The sequence below is a fragment of the Pseudophryne corroboree genome, chromosome 5 (genome assembly GCF_028390025.1).
Source record: "Pseudophryne corroboree isolate aPseCor3 chromosome 5, aPseCor3.hap2, whole genome shotgun sequence".
NCBI classification, from domain to species: domain Eukaryota; kingdom Metazoa; phylum Chordata; class Amphibia; order Anura; family Myobatrachidae; genus Pseudophryne; species Pseudophryne corroboree.
In genome coordinates, this window is record NC_086448.1 from 675,777,102 (window position 1) to 675,802,966 (window position 25,865).

Consider the following 25,865-nt stretch of genomic DNA (forward strand, 5'->3'; position numbering starts at 1 on the left):
AAGATTGCTTGACGTGTGGGATTCCAGGCGATCTCAGATGTTTTCTTAAAGGGTTAATCATTTACAAGGCATGGTTCTGCCTTGTAAATGATTGCACCTTTAAAATACACATCAGAGATTGGCCGGAATCCCTCACATCCAGTAATATCAGACTCCATTACATCCAGCCCCAGGTGATCAACCATATGCTGAAAGGTTGCTGAGACAGTCTTCATACTGAAGGGCATGGCTGTGAACTCAAACAGCCAATCTTTGATAAGAGTACCAGTTGCTAATATAAAGGGTGAAATTAAATTGGTAGCCTCCAGCTAGGGAGGCCAATCCCGGGATCGGCGGGATCCCGGGATTTGGGCCCAAAAATGCCGGTATTTGAATCCCGGGATTGGAGCCTCCAATCCCGGGATCCACGGGATTAGAGTGCGCATGCGCAGTTTTGCCGGACAGCGCTGAGCACTATAGCACTATAGTACCTGTCCAGGCGTCTCAAACACCGTCAGGGGCTTTAAAACGCCCATTACCTCAGTCGGTCGACACAGACACAGACACGGACACTGACTCCAGTGTCGACGGTGAAGAAACAAACGTATTTTCCATTAGGGCCACACGTTACATGTTAAGGGCAATGAAGGAGGTGTTACATATTTCTGATACTACAAGTACCACAAAAAAGGGTATTATGTGGGGTGTGAAAAAACTACCTGTAGTTTTTCCTGAATCAGATAAATTAAATGAAGTGTGTGATGATGCGTGGGTTTCCCCCGATAGAAAATTATTGGCGTTATACCCTTTTCCGCCAGAAGTTAGGGCGCGTTGGGAAACACCCCCTAGGGTGGATAAGGCTTAACAAAACAAGTGGCGTTACTATCTCCAGATACGGCCGCCCTCAAGGAACCAGCTAATAGTAGGCTGGAAAATATCCTAAAAAGTATATACACACATACTGGTGTTATACTGCGACCAGCGATCGCCTCAGCCTGGATGTGCAGCGCTGGGGTGGCTTGGTCGGATTCCCTGACTGAAAATATTGATACCCTTGACAGGGACAGTATTTTATTGACTATAGAGCATTTAAAGGATGCATTACTATATATGAGAGATGCACAGAGGGATATTTGCACTCTGGCATCAAGAGTAAATGCGATGTCCATGTCTGCCAGAAGATGTTTATGGACACGACAGTGGTCAGGTGATGCAGATTCCAAACGGCACATGGAAGTATTGCCGTATAAAGAAAAAGACACCGTCTTTCAGCCTCAGTCCTTTCGTCCCCATAAGGGCAAGTGGGCAAAAGGCCAGTCATATCTGCCCAGGGGTAGAGGAAAGGGAAGAAGACTGCAGCAGACAGCCCCTTCCCAGGAACAGAAGCCCTCCACCGCGTCTGCCAAGTCCTCAGCATGACGCTGGGGCCGTACAAGCGGACTCAAAGGCGGTGGGGGGTCGTCTCAAGAGTTTCAGCGCGCAGTGGGCTCACTCGCAAGTGGACCCCTGGATCCTACAAGTAGTATCCCAGGGGTACAGATTGGAAATTCGAGACGTCTCCCCCTCGCAGGTTCCTGAAGTCTGCTGTACCAACGTCTTCCTCCGACAGGGAGGCAGTATTGGAAACAATTCACAAGCTGTATTCCCAGCAGGTGATAATCAAAGTACCCCTCCTACAACAAGGAAAGGGGTATTATTCCACACTATTTGTGGTACTGAAGCCAGACGGCTCGGTGAGATCTATTCTAAATCTGAAATCTTTGAACACTTACATACAAAGGTTCAAATCAAGATGGAGTCACTCAGAGCAGTGATAGCGAACCAGGAAGAAGGGGACTATATGGTGTCCCTGGACATCAAGGATGCTTACCTCCATGTCCCAAATTGCCCTTCTCACCAAGGGTATCTCAGGTTCGTGGTACAGAACTGTCACTATCAGTTTCAGACGCTGCCGTTTGGATTGTCCACGGCACCACGGGTCTTTACCAAGGTAATGGCCGAAATGATGATTCTTCTTCAAAGAAAAGGCGTCTTAATTATCCCTTACTTGGACGATCTCCTGATAAGGGCAAGGTCCAGAGAACAGTTGGAGGTCGGAGTAGCACTATCTCAAGTAGTTCTACGACAGCACGGATGGATTCTAAATATTCCAAAATCGCAGCTGATTCCGACGACACGTCTGCTGTTCCTAGGGATGATTCTGGACACAGTCCAGAAAAAGGTGTTTCTCCCGGAGGAGAAAGCCAGGGAGTTATCCGAGCTAGTTAGGAACCTCCTAGAACCAGGCCAAGTGTCAGTGCATCAATGCACAAGAGTCCTGGGAAAAATGGTGGCTTCTTACGAAGCGATTCCATTCGGCAGATTTCACGCAAGAATTTTTCAGTGGGATCTGCTGGACGAATGGTCCGGATCGCATCTTCAGATGCATCAGCGGATAATCCTGTCTCCAAGGACAAGGGTGTCTCTTCTGTGGTGGCTGCAGAGTGCTCATCTACTAGAGGGCAGCAGATTCGGCATTCAGGACTGGGTCCTGGTGACCACGGATGCCAGCCTGAGAGGCTGGGGAGCAGTCACACAGGGAAGAAATTTCCAAGGAGTGTGGTCAAGTCTGGAGACTTCTCTCCACATAAATATACTGGAGCTAAGGGCAAGTTACAATGCTCTGAGCCTAGGAAGACCTCTGCTTCAAAGTCAACTGGTGCTGATCCAGTCGGACAACATCACGGCAGTCGCCCACGTAAACATACAGGGCGGCACAAGAAGCAGGAGGGCAATGGCAGCAAGGATTCTTCGCTGGGCGAAAAATCATGTGATAACACTGTCAGCGGTGTTCATTCCGGGAGTGGACAACTGGGAAGCAGACTTCCTCAGCAGGCACGACCTCCACCCGGAAGAGTGGGGACTTCATCTGGAAGTCTTCCACATGATTGTGAACCGTTGGGAAAGACCAAAGGTGGACATGATGGCGTCCCGTCTGAACAAAAAACTGCGCCAGGTCAAGAGACCCTCAGGCAATAGCTGGGACGCTCTGGTAACACCGTGGGTGTACCAGTCGGTGTATGTGTTCCCTCCTCTGCCTCTCATACCCAAGGTACTGAGAATTATAAGACGGAGAGGAGTAAGAACTATACTCGTGGCTCCGGATTGGCCAAGAAGGACTTGGTACCCGGAACTTCAAGAGATACTAAGAAGGGACTTGCTTCAGCAAGGATCATGTCTGTTCCAAGACTTACCGCGGCTGCGTTTGACGGCATGGCGGTTGAACGCCGGATCCTAAGGGAAAAAGGCATTCCGGAAGAGGTCATCCCTACCCTGGTCAGAGCCAGGAAGGAGGTGACCGCACAATATTATCACCGCATTTGGCGAAAATATGTTGCATGGTGTGAGGCCAGGAAGGCCCCCACGGAGGAATTTCAACTCGGTCGATTCCTGCATTTCCTGCAAACAGGACTGTCTATGGGCCTCAAATTAGGGTCCATTAAGGTTCAAATTTCGGCCCTGTCGATTTTCTTCCAGAAAGAATTGGCTTCAGTTCCTGAAGTCCAGAAGTTTGTCAAGGGAGTACTGCATATACAACCCCCTTTTGTGCCTCCAGTGGCACTGTGGGATCTCAACGTAGTTCTGGGATTCCTCAAATCACATTGGTTTAAACCGCTCAAATCTGTGGATTTGAAATATCTCACATGGAAAGTGACCATGCTGTTGACCTGGCCTCGGCCAGGCGAGTGTCAGAATTGGCGGCTTTGTCTCACAAAAGCCCATATCTGATTGTCCATTCGGACAGGGCAGAGCTGCGGACTCGTCCCCAGTTTCTCCCTAAGGTGGTGTCAGCGTTTCACCTGAACCAGCTTATTGTGGTACCTGCGGCTACTAGGGACTTGGAGGACTCCAAGTTGCTAGATGTTGTCAGGGCCCTGAAAATATATGTTTCCAGGACGGCTGGAGTCAGGAAAACTGACTTGCTGTTATCCTGTATGCACCCAACAAACGGGGTGCTCTTGCTTCTAAGCAGACGATTGCTAGTTGGATGTGTAGTACAATTCAGCTTGCACATTCTGTGGCAGGCCTGCCACAGCCAAAATATGTAAATGCCCATTCCACAAGGAAGGTGGGCTCATCTTGGGCGGCTGCCCGAGGGGTCTCGGCTTTACAACTTTGCCGAGCTGCTACTTGGTCAGGGGCAAACACGTTTGCAAAATTCTACAAATTTGATACCCTGGCTGAGGAGGACCTGGAGTTCTCTCATTCGGTGCTGCAGAGTCATCCGCACTCTCCCGCCCGTTTGGGAGCTTTGGTATAATCCCCATGGTCCTTACGGAGTCCCCAGCATCCACTTAGGACGTCAGAGAAAATAAGAATTTACTTACCGATAATTCTATTTCTCGTAGTCCGTAGTGGATGCTGGGCGCCCATCCCAAGTGCGGATTGTCTGCAATACTTGTACATAGTTATTGTTACAAAAATCGGGTTATTATTGTTGTGAGCCATCTTTTCAGAGGCTCCGCTGTTATCATGCTGTTAACTGGGTTCAGATCACAGGTTGTACAGTGTGATTGGTGTGGCTGGTATGAGTCTTACCCGGGATTCAAAATCCTTCCTTATTGTGTACGCTCGTCCGGGCACAGTATCCTAACTGAGGCTTGGAGGAGGGTCATAGGGGGAGGAGCCAGTGCACACCACCTGATCCTAAAGCTTTTACTTTTGTGCCCTGTCTCCTGCGGAGCCGCTATTCCCCATGGTCCTTACGGAGTCCCAGCATCCACTACGGACTACGAGAAATAGAATTATCGGTAAGTAAATTCTTATTTTTTAAAACCCTTCTTTTTATACACCAAGCTGAGGATGCAGACCTGTGGTCTAATCCTGAGACATCATTGGTTGGTGTTGTTGACAGAGGTAATTTCCTGACCCAGAAATTAATTTCCATCATGACTACCCCCAGACATACTGTAGTGTACATCAAATAGTATTTAGTACAGTGTAAAGAACTAATCTTGTACAGTATAACATAGTAACAGGTTACGCACAGGAAATGTCACGTATTGTACATTTGTGCATACTGTTCCCCAGCATTTAACCTGGAGCTGCATTTTGTATTTAAATTTCCACGTGGTTTATTAATACAAGTTGGCAGCCCGCAAGCGGAACAAATATATTTACAGTAGTTGCTGTAACCTTAAAACAAGGTAATAGTATTTTTTATCTTGCAGCATAGTGTTAGCAAACATTTCTCCACCTTTTGCCTGGCCACAGTGTCAGTTACCAGGTGGTGGTATCAGTACAACCTGATTCTGCTTTTTCTACATTCTGAGGCCCCATGGTCTCACAGAAGAGTGGACATGGAGCAGCAAACTAAGAGCCCATGGCTCTCCAGGCTGTAGATAGAATTAAATGCACCATGCAAGCCATATACAGGTATCCTGGGTGGCAGTACCTGTCGCTCACCCCTAGTTGCAGCCCTGGAGAAGGAATTTCCATCAGGCTGATTGCACCATAAAGGCACGCAGAGGAAAAGCAAAATAATTTGTCATGCACTTTCAATATTATAGTAAAAAAAAAAATCTAAATTAATCTAAATTAATGTCATTAAATCAAACTTAGTCAAAATAAATGTTTATTTTCTTTACTTAATAAAGGGCACCGGAGATGCTATAAGTTTTACTATTTTTTTATGTTTTCTGAGAATTGCCATTCATTTTGCATTATTGGATTTTCTTTGTCCGTATCTCTGTTTTTCAATCTATAAATCTATGCTGATGAATTTAACGACAAAAAAATTAGAGAGATACTATAAAAGACTGTTAGGTATAATTTGTTGAATTAAGTTTACTAAAATGCTAATTTCATTGAATTACTCATCACATTTGATAAATTTCACATTTAGCCATGTGAGAAGGATGAACATGTAAAATTAATAATCATATGTCCTGCAATTAAGAACATGAAAGAAAAAGGATAAAAGTATATAATTCAGAGGTTTTTACATACTTTGAGTGTCAAATTATGGGTTGTCAAAAATGAATAGTTCTTACAAGCAGGTAATTGCTACTGATAATGAACACTACTGCTTGTTCTTCTGTATTTCTAGGCATTCTTCAAATATAATAGGATTCAGTTTCAAACCCAAAGCGTGTGAATAGACTGCAACACCATGTTGACCTGTTTCATTTTGTGGGCGTCAGAATTGTATGTTGAAGGGAATGGATGTAGTTTCTATGGCTGTCTATCTAAGCAAATTCAACTGTATAAGTCTCTTCACTCAGTTTTCTAATTATTTTACTTATATGTTTGAAAACATAATCACTTCACAGCCTAATGATACAATTACAGCTATTAATATATACAGTATATTTCAAATGACCATTTTAAGATAACATAATATTAATGAAAGTTTTTAGAGAAGTCCTGCCGCCCCCCAAAAGTCTCCAACATTTACCACTAAGGGGAGCCACATGGTAAAACAAACTCTCCTAACTAAAATTGTTTTTCAGTTTGCCTATGACTTCGGGCTACCTTCAATTAATGGGTTATTTTGTTTTTAAAATCAAAGATTGATAATAAAAAAGTTCCAATACATAAAGTGCCAAAACCTAATGATTTAGCAAAACTTTCTTTGCAAATATATGTAAAAAAAGGTATGCTTTATTTTATAGATCAGTATTTTTTATACATGCAATACAACTCGACAGTAAAGTTACCTTTATACATGAAGGCATTTTTTTTTTATTATTTTCTTACCAAGACTAATAATCCTTCTTCATCCTGTAACATCATCATCACCATGTTTCCACCATGCACAAACTGACATAGACTTTGGGATAAAATAAATATTTTGCAAACATTATGGAACTGAAGAACCACGTGCATTTAGGTCATTGCAAAGTACTGTAATTTATTGCCATATACATTAAAAACAAACAAAAAAACCCTTTAAATGTACTGGTTTATACAAGGTTTTCTGAAACTGTAGTTTGCTTTGTCTTTCTTACTTGTTGACTGTGATTTTCTAAATATCGAAGGCATGGCTATCTTGAGTAGCTGTGGCTTTTCAGAGCTCAGGCAGACCTGCTGTTAAATTACCTCTGTTGAAGAGTGTCCAAGCTCCAGTCTATTGCTCTGCGTCTAGCTGACTGTGCAGTAGCCCAATGCCGCCTGATGTGTAGCCTTCTCAGTCCTGGTCAGTCCTATTGTTGCAGGAGACTTTATTCAGGGATGGATGCTTTTACAGCTGCATGTTTGGGCTTGGTGGCACTGCAAGCATCTTGCAGAAGGAGACCGGCAAATGTGCAGTGCGGCCCATGTGCAGATCTCTAAACATTGGAGAAGTATAAAAACCATCAGGCTTACGTACATCTCTGAATCAGGCCTAAGTGATTTCATCTGGTCGTAGCGCTCATCGCCATCATGAATTTTAGTTAGTACAGATGTGTCCACTATTACCTTTCTGAAAACAGAGCTATGGTAGTAAATTTGGCATGACATATATTCCTTGGGCTTTTGTGCCGTCATATTGTGCCGTGACAATTCGTGACAATTGATAGTTTCACCACTGGGTGGCCAGTGCATCACGTAACATAGCTTTGCACTAACATTGCTGTTAAATAGACACTGTAATCAGTATGGCCAGCTTTAAAGTCTAATTGCTAATTGTGTAGGTGTGAAAATCTGTTATGCACACCAGTGCCTGCAGGAATGTACTGGTGTCTGAACGGATAGGTATGCAAAACAAATGAACTCACAGACAGACTGGGGAATATGACATTACGTACACAGAAGGTGATAGGGTAACAAAATACACACAAAGTGAACAGAGAAGCCCAGAGGCTAAGGAACTGGGTGTCTCCCTAGTATTAGTAATGCTCAGATGGGAAAAGCAAGATGTTGTGTTTTAATACGTAGAGAACCCGAAATGCTGTTGCTAAGGGCAACAGCAAAACCCTAAAGGGTTACCAACGGGTGTGGCAGTAAACTCCTTGGTCAGAGATGGAATGATAGACACAAGGAGAGTCTCCACAATCCTAATTCTCACTTGCAGTGCACAGGTTCAGCTTACTGCCACTAAACTGACACCTGACACCTTGCACAGTGAGACAGGATTTAGGCAGGCAAGTCTTAGAATACAGCCGCAAACTTGCTAAGTTCACAGAGTAGTAAAAGAACCCCAGCAAGCTAAACGACTGACTCCAGTCTTACTGCTAGGTCTGGATTGGCAGAGTGTAGTACCAAATCCCCAGGCCTATTTGCAGTAAGCAACAACAAATACAAAGCTACACAGTACTGGCTAACTTTCAGGAACTGACTAACCAACAAAGATTCAGCAGCATCTGCTTAACCTGAGAAGAGGCCTTATAAAGCAGGTGCTGTCCACGCCCCACTCAGACCTCACAGACTGTGAGCACAAAAACCAGCACCGGATCCCCTGCCGTGCACAGAGCCTGTAACCACTGCACAGCACAAGACCCGAACCGGAGTATCAGCTGCGCTCAGGTTACTCCGCTAGCACTTGTCTCCCGGTTGCCATGACGATGTGGCAGCACAGGGCAGGAGACCCTAACAAAATCTCAGTGTGAGAGGCCTTTGAAGTAGACTTCTTGGGGGTTACAGATTTTATCCTGGCTGGGGGATGTTACTATCAGTGACGTGCGGTGGGCACGTCCCTGCTTACTACAGTATACAGTATGTTGCTCAAAGCACAGAGGTGAATGAAATCTAAAGTGAAATTAAATAATAAGTTAATAAAAACCTTAGTGCTATAGAGTAAAAGAACATATTATAAGATTTTGCAATGATAAAATATTTCCAAATAAAGGGCCTCATTACGAGTTGATCAGACGAAGATGCTTTTTTCAGCCTGTGCGACAAACTAACCTCTGCCTATGGGGGTTGTTTTTTATCCCATACCAAGGCTTTGATCACTTGTGCAGGCCTGTTATGGTAAAAAATGTTGTGCAGTTTTTAAGTAGTTCTGGACTTAGGGGGTCATTATGACCCAATCGCAGCGTGTTGTCGTTCGCACAGCTGCAATCGGGTCCCTACTGCACATGTGTGACGGCTGCTATGCGCACGCACGGCCATCGACGGGAAATGGCGCTGGAACCGAAAAAAGCGATCGCTGCAATGATCGCACGAAGATTGACAGGCGGAGGGGGTACCTGGGCATCAACTCACCGTTTGCAGCCGTTTTCGGGGGGGGGGGGGGGGGTAAGAAAACGCGGGTGTAGTGAGAGAAACGCAAGCGTGTCCAGGACGGGTGTTTGACGTCAGAGCCAGGACCGAACAGGCTGAAAACGTTGCAGCAGGTAAGTAAGTCACCGGCACCCCTGCACTGAGGACACCGCCGGCACTGCCCACACTGCCGGCACCCCTGCACTGGGGATGCTGCCAGCACTCCTGCGCTGAGGACACCCCCTGCACTGCCGACACTGCCGACACTTTTGCACCGAGGACACTTCCGGCACTCCCACACTGCCTGCACCCCTGATTGCTGACACTTCTGGCACCCCTGCGCTGGGGATACTGCCAGCACTCCTGCACTGAAGACACCTCTCGCGCCAAGGACACTTCTGGCACTCCCACACTGCCGACACCCTTGAACTCCTGCACTAAGGACACCTCCAGTACTCCCGCACTGCCAACACTGCCGGTACCCCTGCACTGAGGACACCGCCGGCACTTCCCGCACTGCCGATACTCCTGCACTGGGTATACTGCTAGCATTCCTGCACTGAGGACACCTCCTGCACTGCCGACACTGCCGGCACCCCTGCACAGAGGACACTTCCGGCACTCCCACACTGCTGGCACCCCTGAACTCCAGCAATGAGGACACCGCCCTCACTGCCAGCACTCCTGCAATGAGGACACCTTTTGCACTGCCGACACCCCTGCCCTGCCGGCACACCTATTGCTAGCACTCATGGACTGAGGACACCTCCCGCACTGCCGGCACTTCTATACCGAGGACACTTCCGGCAACCCCACACTGCCGGCACCCCCGAATTCCTGCAATGAGGACACCTCCCGCACTGTCGACACTGCCGGCACACCTGCACTGGGGATACTGCCAGCACTCCTAGACTGAGGACACCTCCCGTACTGCTGGCACCTCTGCACCGAGGACACTTCCGACACTCCCACACTGCCGACACTGCCAGCACCCCTGTACTCCTGCACTGGGAACACCTCCCACACTGCCAACACTGCTGGAACCCCTGCACCGAGGACACTTCTGGCACTCCCAAACTGCTGACACCCCTGAACTCTTGCACTAAGGACACCTCCAGTACTCCCGCACTGCCGACACTGCGACACCCCTGCACTGAGGACACCACCGGCACTGCCTGCACTGCTGACACTCCTGCACTGGGGATACTGTCAGAATTCCTGCACTAAGGACACCTCCCGCACTGTCGACACTGCCGGCACACCTGCACTGGGGATACTGCCAGCACTCCTAGACTGAGGACACCTCCCGCACTGCTGGCACCCCTGCACCGAGGACACTTCAGACACTCCCACACTGCCGACACTGCCAGCACCCTTGAACTCTTGCACTGAGGACACCTCCCACACTGCCAACACTGCTGGAACCCCTGCACCAAGGACACTTCTGGCACTCCCAAACTGCCGACACCCCTGAACTCCTGCACTAAGGACACCTCCAGTACTCCCACACTGCCGACACTGCCGACACCCCTGCACTGAGGACACCACCGGCACTGCCTGCACTGCTGACACTCCTGCACTGGGGATACTGCCAGAATTCCTGCACTAAGGACACCTCCTGCACTGCCGACACTGCCGGCACACCTGCACTGGGGATACTGCCAGCACTCCTAGACTGAGGACACCTCCCGCACTGCTGGCACCCCTGCACCGAGGACACTTCAGACACTCCCACACTGCCAGCACCCTTGAACTCTTGCACTGAGGACACCTCCCACACTGCCAACACTGCTGGAACCCCTGCACCAAGGACACTTCTGGCACTCCCAAACTGCCGACACCCCTGAACTCCTGCACTAAGGACACCTCCAGTACTCCCACACTGCCGACACTGCCGACACCCCTGCACTGAGGACACCACCGGCACTGCCTGCACTGCTGACACTCCTGCACTGGGGATACTGTCAGAATTCCTGCACTAAGGACACCTCCCGCACTGTCAACACTGCCGGCACACCTGCACTGGGGATACTGTCAGCACTCCTAGACTGAGGACACCTCCCGCACTGCTGGCACCCCTGCACCGAGGACACTTCAGACACTCCCACACTGCCGACACTGCCAGCACCCTTGAACTCTTGCACTGAGGACACCTCCCACACTGCCAACACTGCTGGAACCCCTGCACCAAGGACACTTCTGGCACTCCCAAACTGCCGACACCCCTGAACTCCTGCACTAAGGACACCTCCAGTACTCCCACACTGCCGACACCCCTGCACTGAGGACACCACCGGCACTGCCTGCACTGCTGACACTCCTGCACTGGGGATACTGCCAGAATTCCTGCACTAAGGACACCTCCTGCACTGCCGACACTGCCGGCACCCCTGCACTGAGGACACTTCCGGCACTCCCACACTGCTGGCACCCCTGAACTCCTGCAATGAGGACACCGCCCTCACTGCCGGCACTCCTGCAATGAGGACACCTTTTGCACTGCCGACACCCCTGCCCTGCCGGCACACCTATTGCTAGCACTCATGGACTGAGGACACCTCCCGCACTGTAAAGCATGAAATGCCAAATATTCCATTTTTAAATTCTCTCCCTTTATTGACTTTTCACAGATCACCGGACATGAATCCTATCGAGCTAGTGTGGTCTCAAATGAAAAGTTATATTCGTTCTCAATGTAAGCCAAGGACAAAAGAGCAACTGATTGATGGCATCAATACATTTTGGAAAAACGTACTTACATTGGAGACCTGTAATAATTATGAAGACCATTTATTTTCTGTGCTGCCAGTGATTATAGAAAGAAATGGACAAGCCAGCTGCATGTAATTGGAATGGATCATATTGTCGACAAAAAGAAGGTCAACAGTCATTAGGTCGACCAATATTGGTCGACAGGCCATATGTCGACACATCAAAAAAGACAGTACGCAAACGAATAATGCATAGAATTTGCATAAAGGGCCCTTTACCTATCGTACTCATCCTTTCTGCAAATGCTTGAAATATCAAAATTAGACTACCTGCTTAAATTAATTAATTTGTTATATTTTATCTGTAACATGTACTTCACCCTAGTATTACATTTGTTATGCAATCTTGAAAATTGTTTTAAAAAAAAAAGTAGTCACCTCTACAACACTGTATACTGTAATTGTGTATGGATTGTACAAAGCATCCAAGTGATTGCATTCAGTTTTGTCTAACTTACAGTATATTTATACTATTTAGTTGGAATTATTTTATCATTGCAAAGTCTTATAATATGTTCCGTTACCTTGTAGCACTATTAGGTTTTAATTAACTTATTATTTAATGTCACTTTAGACTTCATTCACCTCTGTGCTCTGAGTAACAAATAACTCCAATTTTTGCATTAATAAACTGAGGCTCTGAATTGCTAAAAGTTCACTGTTTATTTCAAATTCCAGGACAGCAGCCCTTCCCCCACCCAGAATACATGTTACTGTGCTGTATCTCTATTCCCCAAGGAATCTACTTCAAAGGCCTCTCACACTGAGATTTTCACACCTACACTATTAAGAACTGGACTCTAAAGCTGGCAATACTGTACATCAGAATGACCTGAATACAATCACACACACATAGCGATTTGGGCTGCTTTTCTAATTGATTTGCTGAGTCACTTAGAAATACAGCACAAATCGCTATGTGTGTATGGACTATAGCGATAGTGATGTGCGTCCCTGCATGCTTGAAAGATCTAGTCATCACCCATGTTTTCTCTATTGCAAACACGGGCAGTGACAGATCGCTCAGCACACATCGCTGGTGCAGCTCTGTGTGCTGAGTGATCTTGCTGAGCCCGTGTGATCACTGATATCGCTGGGCAGAAAACCACTCAGCGCATACATACTGAGTGATTTTCCGCCTGCCCAGCGATGTCAGCGGGAGTGAATGGTTTTGCATAGCAGGACGCTTCCTGCTGAGGTGTCCTCAGTGCGGGAGTGCCAGAAGTGTCCACGGTACCATCAACCAAGTGCAAGGAGGACATCTCCCGCACTACTGACACTCCTGCACTGGGGATACTGCCAGCCCCCCTGCACTGATTACACCACCTACACCTCTGCACCGAGGACACTACTGGCACTCATGTATTGGAGATATATTAATACTTCACAATTAGCTGCCGCTGCTGATATTCCTGTGTGCCTGATGGATAAATTGCCCTGCACATATGGATGTCCATGTTGCTGCCCACGGTGCTGTTGGTGGCTAGAGGTGGGAGGAGAAGCCACCGGCATCCTTGATTCTGCTGACCAGACGTCTGACCCGGTCACATGCTCGTTGCCAGGGGTTACATGCTCATTGCCAGGGGTTACATATGCTTTTTGCCATAGGGGTTATATGCTTAGAGCCAGGGGGTTACATGCTCATTCTGGGTAGCGCTGGGTAATGGTCTAGTAATACCCCTGGCATCTGTCTCCTATAAGGGCCGTCTTCCATGCTGTCTGCATGGAATCTGCAGCTTCCAGTAGTAGGTAGAGCCTAAGCATCTATTGTGCCGGTGCCCCCCCAGGACTCAGCCATTCCGGCTGCAGGCTTATGGCTGATCAGGCCCTGGGTCTCATGTTTCTTCACCCACTTGTATGGCAGGTAGAGCACCCAGTGACTTATTATGGAGCACAGCCCAAGCACAGGACTGATTTGTGGCAGACAGGCACAGCACCCACTTGTATGGCAGACAGAGCACCCAGTGATTTATTATGGCAACACAGCCTCAGCACTGGACCGATTTGTGGCAGACAGACGCAGCACCCACTTGTATGGCAGACACTGTCGATCTTCAGACCGGATCCCAGTGAAATATATGTGTTATTGAAATACCAAAAATTCTCTCTACTCGCACCTTAACCACCAAACAATTGCAAAAAATGACAAGTATCAATAGTGCCTTTTAGTTAGTATCATACTTTCTATATTGAATCTCTGTGTGGAGTTTGTATGAACTCTTCATCAGCACATTATCAATCACAAGGAAAAAGATTTTTTTAAACATATAGGCAACATTGAGCCAGGTACATGTTGGAAGTTAGTATGAGAGATGTATTGGAAAAATATTAATACTTCACAATTAGCTGCTGCGGCTGATATTCCCGTGTGCATGATGGATAAATTGCCCTGCACATACGGCTCATGGGGGTCATTCTGACCCGATCGCTGCTGCTGACCAGCCGCTGCGGGCCGTGTAGTAATGAGTAGCTCCCGGCCAGCACGCTAAAGCTGCGCTGGCCGGGAGCTACTCCTGAAGTACAAAAGCATCGCCGCTGTGCAATACTTTTGCACTTCTGCAGGGGGGGGGGGGGGGGCGTAACTGACCTGCAGGGCGGACTGGCCCTGTGCTGGGCATCCCCCACATGTCTCTGTTCCTGATCGTAGCCCTGCAAAATTTTGCAGGGCTACGATCAACTCGGAATGACCCCCCCATAGCTGCAATTTTGTTAGCAGATGGGCAAAACCATGGGGGTCATGCAGGCCTGATTGCACGCTAGGTTGTTTTGCTGAGCTGCGATCAGGACATAACTGCGCATGTGTGTGCCCCGCAATACGCAGGCGCGTCGCACAGGTACAAAGTGGATCGTTGCTGAGCAATGGATTTAATGAAGAATCCATTCGCACAGACAATCGCAAGGAGATTGACTGGAAGAAAACATTTGTGGATGTCAACTGACCGTTTTCTGGGAGTGTTTGGAAAAACGCAGGTGTGTCTATGCGTTTGCAGGGTGGGTGTCTGATGTAAATTCGGGGCAAACACTTTAGCCTGTTCGTGTCCGGAATTGACGTCAGACACCTGCCCTGCAAACGCTTGGACACGCCTGCGTTTTTCCAAACACTCCCAGAAAGCGTTCAGCTGCCACCCACAAATGCCCTCTTCCTGTCAATCTCCTTGCGATCTGCTGTGCGAATCGATTCTTCGTTAAATCCATTGCTCAGCAATGATCCGCTTTGTACCCGTACGACGCACATGCGCATTGAGGTGCATACGCATGTGCAGTTTCGACCTGATCGCAATGCTGCAAAACAACCTAGCGTGCGATCATTTCGGAATGACCCCCATGGTTTTGCCCATTTGCAAATAAAATGCTGCTAGAATCAGGTCTGAACTACTCCCTCTAGAATCTCTTTATCAGACTTTCTGCTTGCTCAGTTTCTGAAAATGCCACCTGCTGTCTGAAAAGTGGTACATCACTATATTTCAGAGGAGATACACATGGCTTGCCGTGTATATCTTAAGAGGAAAGCTTATCTCGTGCCATGAACGGCAGGCCATGATACTTTTTTCAGAAAGGTAATAGTGGACACATCTGTATGTCTACTTCTTTGATGTTCTAAACTGTGTTTCCAGTTTTACGGATGTCTTTTCTCTTTATAGATGTACACCCTTACACCTATCAGCAGCTTCATGAAGCAGAGAGTGTACTGCCTCCCGCTTTCTACATAATGGACTCTGGACCTCTTCCCCTGTTGCCTGACTATACATTTTCATCACAGACCCCTATGGTCCCTATTTACTTTTTCATTTCAATGCTGTGGTATTCTAATACACTACTGTACATCTTGGCATCCCTGTTCTCCCTGGTGAGTAAGCATGGTGATTTTTCCCTGGTGAGTAATAAGCTGTATTCAATTCGTATTGTAGGGTCTCTCTTAATTGCCATAACATATAATATATCTCTAATTTCACACCACGTTAAGCAAATTATAAGACTATATCCAGATAATATTTTTATTATTATTATTATTATTAATAACAGTTTCTTATACAGAGCAGCATATTCCGTTGCGCTTTACAATTAGAACAACAGTAATAGAACAAACTGAAAAAATGGGGCCGCATTGCATAGCTCGGAACCCCTTTCCGACCTAAAACAGTGGAAAAATGCTGTCTCTCCGACAAGACGGCAGTTTCCGAATTCAATTGAATACCCCCCATAGAGGTAGGAGGGCCCTGCTCGCAAGCTTACAATCTATAGGGAAATAGGCATTGATACACAAGATGCTACCTATTGCATAATGGTCCACAAGATTGCTAGGTTCTTAATGGGTTGTATGATATGATCACCCAGCAATGTTGGCCAAGTGTCAGGAGGGTGTGAGAGCAAAGAAAGACAAATATGTGAGGTTATGTGTTCTGTACAGAGAGGATGTAATTAGATAGGGAAGCATTGAAGGTTGTGTGGGTGGGTCTGATATTTGATAGGCTTGTCTGAAGAGGTCAGTTATCAGGGAACGTTTAAAGGTTTGGAGACTAGGGGTGATAGACATATTATTCTATTTTTTATTTGTGTCCAGATTATCGGGATATTTATTCAATATAATCCTCTGCATATATTTGTGTATTAAATTAATACATATGATCACCAAGGCACAATAAAACATCATAACCAGGGAGAACTTAAAATATTTTATATAAATCAGTATTGTAGCTAATGTCCACACACATATATTCTCTACTATGTATCAGATAAATAGATAAATGTTGCTTAATAGCTCCCAACTGTCATCTGATAACATATATATATATATATATATATATATATATATATATATCAGGGGCGTCTTGCTGAGTTTTTGCAGTGATGGATACCGCTACAGCGCCTGGTGGTGGATTTCGGAGAGGTGAGTATAAAAAGTATGGGTGCAATGTGTGCGGTGTTGGCACCACACACATTGCACCCATGATAGAAAAGCGCCAATGATATGTATGTATCTATCTATATATATATATATATATATATATATATATATATAAAACAGCAGAAAACAGTTGACACATACATACGGCTTACGTTCAATATCCTGGCTATCGTGATCCCAGCTGCTGGAATCCCGACAACCATCAGAACTCCGACACCGGCATCCAGAAAACATTGCACGTCCCGACAGCTGGGATCCCAAAGGTATGTAGAGCTGGGAGGTTAGTGTTATGCTGTGGAGGTGGGGGTAGCATTAGCTACCACAAGGGAGGTCAGGGTTAGGCTACGGGGGTAAGGGAGTTAGGGTTAGGTACCACTGAAGTGGGGGTAGATTTAGGCACTAAGGGGGGAGGGTTAGGGTTAGGCTGTGGGTTATGGGGGGTTATGTTTAGGCACTAACCAGGGAGGTTAGGGTTATGCACCAATGCAGGAGGTTACGGTTAGGCAGTCTTAAGGCAGGGTTAGGGGTGTAGGGGGTGAGTTATAGAGCTTAACTTACCCTTGTTGGAATCTTCATCACCAGGATGCCGGCATCAGTTTTCTAACCACCGGCATCCCGTGCACAGGGATATTATACCCAACCCATATATACAGTATATCATGACACTTTCACATTGCAGACTGCATTTTCCATTATATAGCCTGATCTGTTATAGCATATATGATTACTGTAATATACAGTTGTGCTCATAAGTTTACATACCCTAGCAGAATTTGTGATTTTCTGGCCATTTGTCAGAGAATATGAATGATAACTCACAAACTTTTCTTTCACTCATGGTTAGTGGTTGGGTGAATCCATTTATTGTCAAACAACTGTGTTTACTCTTTTTAAATCATAATGACAACAGAAACTACCCAAATGACCCTGATCAAAAGTTTACATAACCTGAAGATTTTGGCCTGATAACATGCACACAAGTTGACACAAACGGGTTTGAATGGCTACTAAAGGTAACCATCCTCACCTGTGATCTGTTTGCTTGTAATCAGTGTGTGTGTATAAAAGGTCAGTGAGTTTCTGGACTCCTGAAAGACCCTTGCATCTTTCATCCAGTGCTGCACTGACGTGTCTGGATTCTGAGTCATGGGGAAAGCAAAAGAATTGTCAAAGGATCTGCGGGAAAAGGTAATTGAACTGTATAAAACAGGAAAGGGATATAAAAAGATATCCAAGCAATTGAGAATGCCAATCAGCAGTGTTTGAACTCTAATTAAGAAGTGGAAAATGAGGGATTCTGTGGAAACCAAATCACGGTCAGGTAGACCAACAAAAATTTCAGCCACAATTGCCAGGAAAATTGTTCAGGATGCAAAGAAAAATCCACAAATAACTTCAGTTGAAATACAGGACTCTCTGAAAAAAAGTGGTGTGGTTGTTTCAAGATGCACAATAAGGAGGCATTTGAAGAAAAATGGGCTGCATGGTTGAGTCACCAGAAGAAATCCATTACTACGCAAGTGCTACAAAGCATCCCACTTACAATACTCCAAACAGCACAGAGACAAGCCTCAAAACTTCTGGAACAAAGTCATTTGGAGTGATGAGACCAAAATTGAACTTTTTGGCCACAACCATAAACGTTACATTTGGAGAGGAGTCAACAAGGCCTATGATGAAAGGTACACCATTCCTACTGTGAAACATGGAGGTGGATCGCTGATGTTTTGGGGATGTGTGAGCTACAAAGGCACTGGAAACTTGGTCAAAATTGATGGCAAGATGAATGCAGCATGTTATCAGAAAATACTGGAGGAAAATTTGCACTCATCAGCCCGGAAGCTGCGCATGGGACGTACTTGGACGTTCCAACATGACAATGATCCAAAACACAAGGCCAAGTCGACCTGTCATTGGCTACAGCAAAATAAAGTGAAGGTTCTGGAGTGGCCATCTCAGTCTCCTGACTTCAATATCATTGAGCCACTCTGGGGAGATTCATGCAAGACAGCCCAAGAATTTACAGGAACTGAAGGCTTTTTGCCAAGAAGAATGGGCAGCTTTACCATCTGAGAAAATAAAGAGCCTCATCCACAACTACCACAAAAGACTTCAAGCTGTCATTGATGTTAAAGGGGCCGATACACGGTATTAAGAACTGGGGTATGTAAACTTTTGATCAGGGTCATTTGGGTAGTTTCTGTTGTCATTATGATTTAAAAAGAGTAAACACAGTTGTTTGACAATAAATGGCTTCACCCAACCACTAACCATGAGTGAAAGAAAAGTTTGTGAGTTATCATTCATATTCTCTGACAAATGGCCAGAAAATCACAAATACTGCTAGGGTATGTAAACTTATGAGCACAACTGTATCTACCAAATTAATGTGACCTTATAGGCAGGGGTGGATTTACCAAAAGGCAACCTAAGCGCACGCCTAGGGCCCGGCGAGTACCATGGGGCCTGGCCAAACCCAACCCATCCATCACAAAAGCTGTCTCTTCCGGAGTCCCACTGCACAGGGGCAAAACTAGCTGCGGCGCAATGCACCTCACCCGCCGCAATGAAAAGACCCGCAGCTGGTGCCATTATGCAGGCTGACGGCTGACTCAGCCAGCTACCACACACAGAGAGGAGGCGGCCCGGCTGAAGGAGAGGAGGAGGGGGGCCTCCCCTCCACTGACATGATTAGATGACTTTTGGGCTTCATGCTGGCTGGTCCCTCCCCTGTGACCAGCTGGCCTATCAGATGTGCGATGCGGTACAGCCAAGGGCTGAGATGCCCTCCCTTCTCTGCTCCTCGCAGCAGATTTGGCCACCATTAGAATGGGGCATGCATGCAGCATTCCCCGCTGGGCTGTCCCCCTCACCCACTAGTGCCCCGACCCCCATCTGCCTAAGATATTACTAGCAGATTACCCAGTCAAGTACTGTACCTATCATACACAGAAGCAGCTCCACTGCTAGACTGGGGTGTGGTTCATTAGGTCGACATGAGTTAGGTCGACATACATTGGGTCGACCACATTTGGTCAACATGCATTAGGCTGACATGATCACTAGGTTGACATGGTCATTATGTCGACATGTACTAGGTTGACATGGAAAAAGGTTGATTTTTTAAAACTTTTTTTGGTGTCGTTTTCTTCTAAAAGTAACGGGGAACCCCAATTAGTGCACTGTGTCCCCTCACATGGCTCACTTAGCTCGCCATGCTTCAAGCAAGGTGCCTCACGCAGGCTACCATTCCCAATTGTAGTCCACATGGATCGTTAAGTATGAAAAAAGTCAAAAAATGAAAAACATTTTGAAAAATTCATGTCGACCTTTTTTCATGTCGACCTAGTACATGTCGACCTAATGACCATGTCGACCTAGTGATCATATCGACCTAATGCATGTCGATCAAACGTGGTCCACCCAATGTATGTAAATTTAACTTATGTGGACCTAATGACCACCATCCGCCAGACTAGTCCCGGCTGCTTCATTTACATACTTGTTCACATGACTGTGACTGTGACTGGTGTTTGTAGTCCCTCCCCTGCACTTTCTCACTATGCAGGAGTACTAGTGGACTACATCTCCTAGCATGCCTCTGGCTGAGCCTTCCCTCTCTGGATGTGCTGCTAAACGTGAGTATTCTTCCCAAGATCTTATATTTCTCACAAAACAGTGACTATTTGCAGCAGTGGGAGAGTGGCCCCAGTTAGGGAGGGGAGGTGTGATATGTATTATCAGGCACACACAGTGTTCTGTTAAATTAGTGTCATTAACAATAAATGTTATAGTGTGTGTGTATGGGGGAAGGGTGGGGTTGCACCTGAGCCCACCACTCGCTGGTTTCACCACTGCCACTTCAGTGTGGATAGCTGATTGGTCCGGCCACAGCTCTGCAGCACGAAGTAAGGAGGGATAGAGAGAGGCTCAGACTGAGGAGGACTGGTGAGGTGACAAGGCAGGCAGCAGCACTGCAGGCAGGTACAGATGTAGCCACGCTCATTGTTGCCGACAAATGTGCCCACTGCATATGCGTGTGCGTACGCACGCCCACACCATGTTAGCCTATGGAGCGAACCCCCCAGCTATGATCAGTCGCACAGTGGAGCGTTCGCACTATGCTGTGATGCATGCGCATGTGCAAACGCATGGTGGCAACGATGAGCGTTGCTACATTTGTAACTATGCTATATTACTACAGGATGTTCCCAGAATCCCGATACTGGTGAAAAGACCAGCGCTGGAATTCTGACACCAATCACAATGCAGACAATGAAATCCCTATTGTCGGCATCCCTAACGTAAGTATACTGGGGATGGTTACGGTTAGGCTGCATCAGGAGGGGGGTTAGGTTTAGGCAGTAAGAAGGGAGGGTTAGAGTTAGGCACTAAGGGGGGACGGTTTAGGGTTAGGCAGTGGGGGGGGGTTAGTATATTTACCCACTGGGTTGGGATCCTGAACTTCAGCATGTCGCTGTTGTTCTTCTGACCACCAGCATGGTAAGGACCAGGATCCCATACCCAACCTATTACGACTGTACATCATGATGATGATTAATTTGTCAATTAATTTTTGTGTTATTGTGCCTAGGTACTTGGATACTTGTACTTGTAATATACTTCTAATATGTCAGCCCTGTTCAGTCCCTACCATAAAATATTCATCCAACAGTGTATGTAAATAAAAAAGCGGTGTGGTAGGCCTGTCTGCCAGTGTAAATGCCTATATAACTCTTTCCAATCCCTAGCATACTTTCAGACCAGTCTTGTGTTTCATACATATGGATTAACGTGGAGAGAGAGCCCCACCTTTATTGTACTAAGAAGGAAACACAGGGTTAGGGTATCAGGGTTAGTTTAGGGGTTTGGGTTAAGGTATTATGTATGGGGTATTGGGGTTGGTGTAACGGTTAGGGTATTAGGGTTAGTTTAGCATTTTCAGTTAGGAATAGGGTATTAGGGTTGTGTAGGGTTTAGTGGATAAGGTTCAGGATTAGGATTAGGGGTTATGGTTAGGGTGAGGTTTGGGTTTAGGGATGAGTTAGGGTCAGGATTACAGTAGGGATGCTGGGTGTCCTGGCTTTATAGATCTAAATATCTTTGTGTAGATTCTGGCCCAGAGTATACAGCTTTCAACTGCTGTGTATGGTAGAATTGCAGTCTCCTTTACACACTCATCCATACACCTAGATCCTGTCCAGTCCAAGAAATAAAAGGTCCTGAACCAATAATCCTGAGAATGTAGCCTATCTCCTTACTAGGGACTAGTGACAATGTTGTTAAATGATGTTCTTTGATAGGATGAGAAATGTTTGGAAACACAAAATGGTTTCATCTACAGTCTGTTTACCTGAAATGGGATAGGTTTTAAGTCCACTTCCAAAAGACCTGGGCCTGATTTAGATTTGTATACAATTCTGATGTTCACACAACTGAGCAATTATCGGTAGACTACTCATGCGCAAGGAACTTTTCTGTCCTGCTCTTAAAGAGAATTCCAACGTAGAGTGATTGATAGGAAGAGACCATTTGGGGGAGATAACAGAGAGTGACGAGCAATAACGCAGGCGTGTGACCGACTTTTTTTGGTATGTCACCAGCGTCGCTCCTGCCGCAGCTAAACTGCGTGACAGATAATGCAAGGGGCATGAATCAGGAACGAAAATATAGTTCTATAGATGGTTTTAGGGAGGGGGCCCCATACCAGTATCTTGCCTAGGGCCCCATGAGGTCTAAATCCACCTCTGCTTAAAGGTTTGATGTCTGGTAATATTGTATCCTTGAATCCTTCAGATAGTATTTCTAAATAGCAGCATCTGTTATGGCCACGTGGGTGTATATAACAGTGTGAGAGAACCTCTGAGAACTGTAGTGATAGCCGTTTTTAATGTACATCTATGAAATCAATATAGAGTATTATAGAACTTTCTAATTAACAGCATCAGTCAAAGACATGTGGGTGTATATAATAGCGTGATCACACTGTATGAATTACGTTATCATGACTGTCTCGCAGCCCTGAGAGCTGTTATGTAAGCAGCTTTTAATATGCATCTACTAAATTAATCTAGGGCTCACACCTGCAGCGTCAGTGGGCAGTAACTTAAAAGGCACCGGACATGCTAACTGCATGTTCCGTGCCCTCTCCTAGTGATCATTTTGTATCACATCTAACTCATAGGAATAAATATCCAAATAATATGGACACAAATAAAAAATAGAATTAATATGTCTATATGGACATAGGCTTATCATATGCTTAATGTGGTGTGAAATTAGAGATATATGTGAAGGCAATTAAGAGAAACCCTACAATAAGAACTGGATCTAACTCATTGGGGTCTCTTTCTGATAAACATCATTTGTAAATACTAATATGTCCTATATGCATCTAAAACTATTATAGATTTAATTAAATGGGAATTATCTCAAGGATGATATAAAAAAAGTATTTTAATTCACTTATATCTTCACTTATTTCACTTATATTTCACTGGCTTTTAAATTATGCATAATAAAAGATATTTTTAATGGATATGTGGTGGTAACCCTTTAATACCAGGTGACTTTATGTAAAAAAATTGAAATTAGTCAGTAAGTGCCCCACCATAGGAATACTTTCTCTTTTTTCTAGCTAATTCATACATTATATATTCCTGGGTGCACCTCCTCCCCCTAATATAATTATAATTTATATAATATCTAAAATATCGGGGAGGGAGAACATTTGTTTACTTTGTCTATGCAGAGACAATCCCTTTTTGTATTGTTTTTTTCTATAACAAATGGGCAAGGATTGGAAGAATACAGTACTCTTAGGGGGGAATTCAAATGTTTGAAAAGTCAGTTGGGTTTCTGCTTTTTCCTATCTAATAGGCAGGAAAAAACAGACACCCAACGACTTTTCAAACATTTGAATTCCCCCCTTAGAATGGAGCTACTTTAATAAAATGCTTACATCTCCTCATCACTTAGATCTCTGGTATTTCTTAATGAATTTCAATTCCTCAGCTATGGGGGATCCTTCCCAGACCTCTTCATCTACCAATTCAATGACTAATAAAACTTTGGGGTCTATTTACTAAGCCTTGAATGGAGATAAAGCCAATCAGCTCCTAAATACCATGTCACAGGCTGGATTTGAAAAATGACAGGAGCCGATTGGCTGGTACTTTATCTCGGTGCACTTTATCTTCATCTAAGGCTTAGTAAATAGACCCGTTTGTCTTTTATTTCTGCTGTGCTAGACCATCCAACTACATCTGAGGTGCTGCATCTTATTTGTATCCTGCCTACCAAACAAAACCTATAATGTAAAAAGAATTTTGAAGTATTCGAGATTACATTACAAGAAACAGTTCATACTTAGTTAGTTAAAGTTCAAGCAGATCTAATATATATAGCTATGGCACCAGGCTCTCAACCATTAAAGGCCACAGCAATTCTATTGTTGACTAACAAAATAAGTTACGTGAGAGGTAGGGCTGTAAATAGGTGTGTGCGAAGAGTGCCATCGTACATAGCGCTACAGGATAGGGGGTGCTGTTGGTGACATTTGTCAATTATCTTTTTTAATTACTTTCACTTGCAGCTCCCCCCTTTTGGAAGTCCATCAACTCCAGACCGCCCCTGTCTCCTACCCCCACCCCTTCCATCACTAATACCTATACAACATTGACTTAACTTGATAGCTTGTTGTTATTCAGTCACACTGTTCTTTATTACATTTCAAAATGATGACATACCCAGGATACGAACCCAGTGTCTGTGGTACTGCAGTCAGACACTATTCATTGAGCAGTGTCAAAATATCACAATGTACAGTATATATAACCATTAGCCGGCTGGCCTCATACACAGAACATTGCTACATATACAACCAAGTAAAAAAGTTTCTTTCCCACAGCTGGGATAATTACCAAAACAACACTCAAGATTGTCCAGTGAGTGCAGTTTCTGTTTGTTTTGTGCAAAACTAATTGAAGCTCCATTAATTTGATATTTGTCTGTAGCTAACTTATTCAATTAAGGTGCAGAAACTGCACTCATTGGACAATCTTTAGTGTTGTTTTGGTAATTATCCCAGCTGTGGGGAAGAAACTTTTTTACTTGGTTATATATGTAGCAATGTTCCGTGTATGAGGCTGGCCGGCTAATGTTTATATATACTGTACATTATGATATTTTGACACTGTTTTTTAAATAATAAAAGCTAAAACATTTTTAGCCACATACCAGCGCTTTTTCATATTTTCTTAACATTTCTTGCCTTTTTATGGGTTGAGTACACCCAATGAATAAGCTCCAGGTATCTGGCTTGCTAATAGGCTCCAGGTCAACTTTCTTTGCTCCTATTCATTGAGCTATCTGCCCTTGCATAGAAAGCTAGAAAAGTCTAAGCTAGAGAATTCTAACTATTTGAAGCTTACCTTGTACTTTGTGAAAAAATTATCAGCATTGCAGCTTGACAGATCTATGCAGAATGTGGCTACAAGGGATTGGATATGTGGCTGTACACTACATAGGTCTGCTCAATTGCAATGCTGCTTATTTTTTTTACAAATTGCAAGTAGCTTCATATTGTTATAAATCTCACATTTTTAATGCAGGATCAAATGGATCAATGAGTGGTGTGTTTGACTGAAATGCAACAGACTATAGGTTTGAATCCTGGGTATGGCGGTATATTGAAAGGTGTTATTTAAGAAAGGGTAGTGTAACTGAATAACAACGAGCTCTCAAGTTAAGTGCATGAATGTGGTGTAAAGAGGATTTGTGTCCAAATCCATTTTCTTGCAGTGTACAAATGTGTGTGTATAATATATACAGTGCATCCAGAAAGTATTCACAGCACTTCACTTTTTCCACATTTTGTTATGTTACAGCCTTATTCCAAATAATAAATATTTTTTTTCCCTCAAAATTCTACAAACAATACCCAATAATGACAACGTGAAAAAAAAGTTTTTTTGAGATTTTTGCAAATTTATTTTAATTGGACATGATTTGGAAAGGCACAAACCTGACCAGAGGCGGAACTA

At 45.0% G+C, this 25,865-nt stretch overlaps 1 long non-coding RNA gene across 3 annotated transcripts in view; it reads left to right on the top strand.

The window, feature by feature from the left end:
• LOC134928242 (uncharacterized) overlaps positions 1 to 25,865 on the top strand; it is a 45,610-nt gene that overhangs the window by 10,767 nt on the left and 8,978 nt on the right. For all 3 annotated transcript variants that reach the window (XR_010177862.1, XR_010177863.1, XR_010177861.1), the window contains exon 3: positions 15,557 to 15,762. This is a non-coding gene — a long non-coding RNA (uncharacterized LOC134928242). The remainder of the gene's footprint in view (positions 1 to 15,556; positions 15,763 to 25,865) is intronic.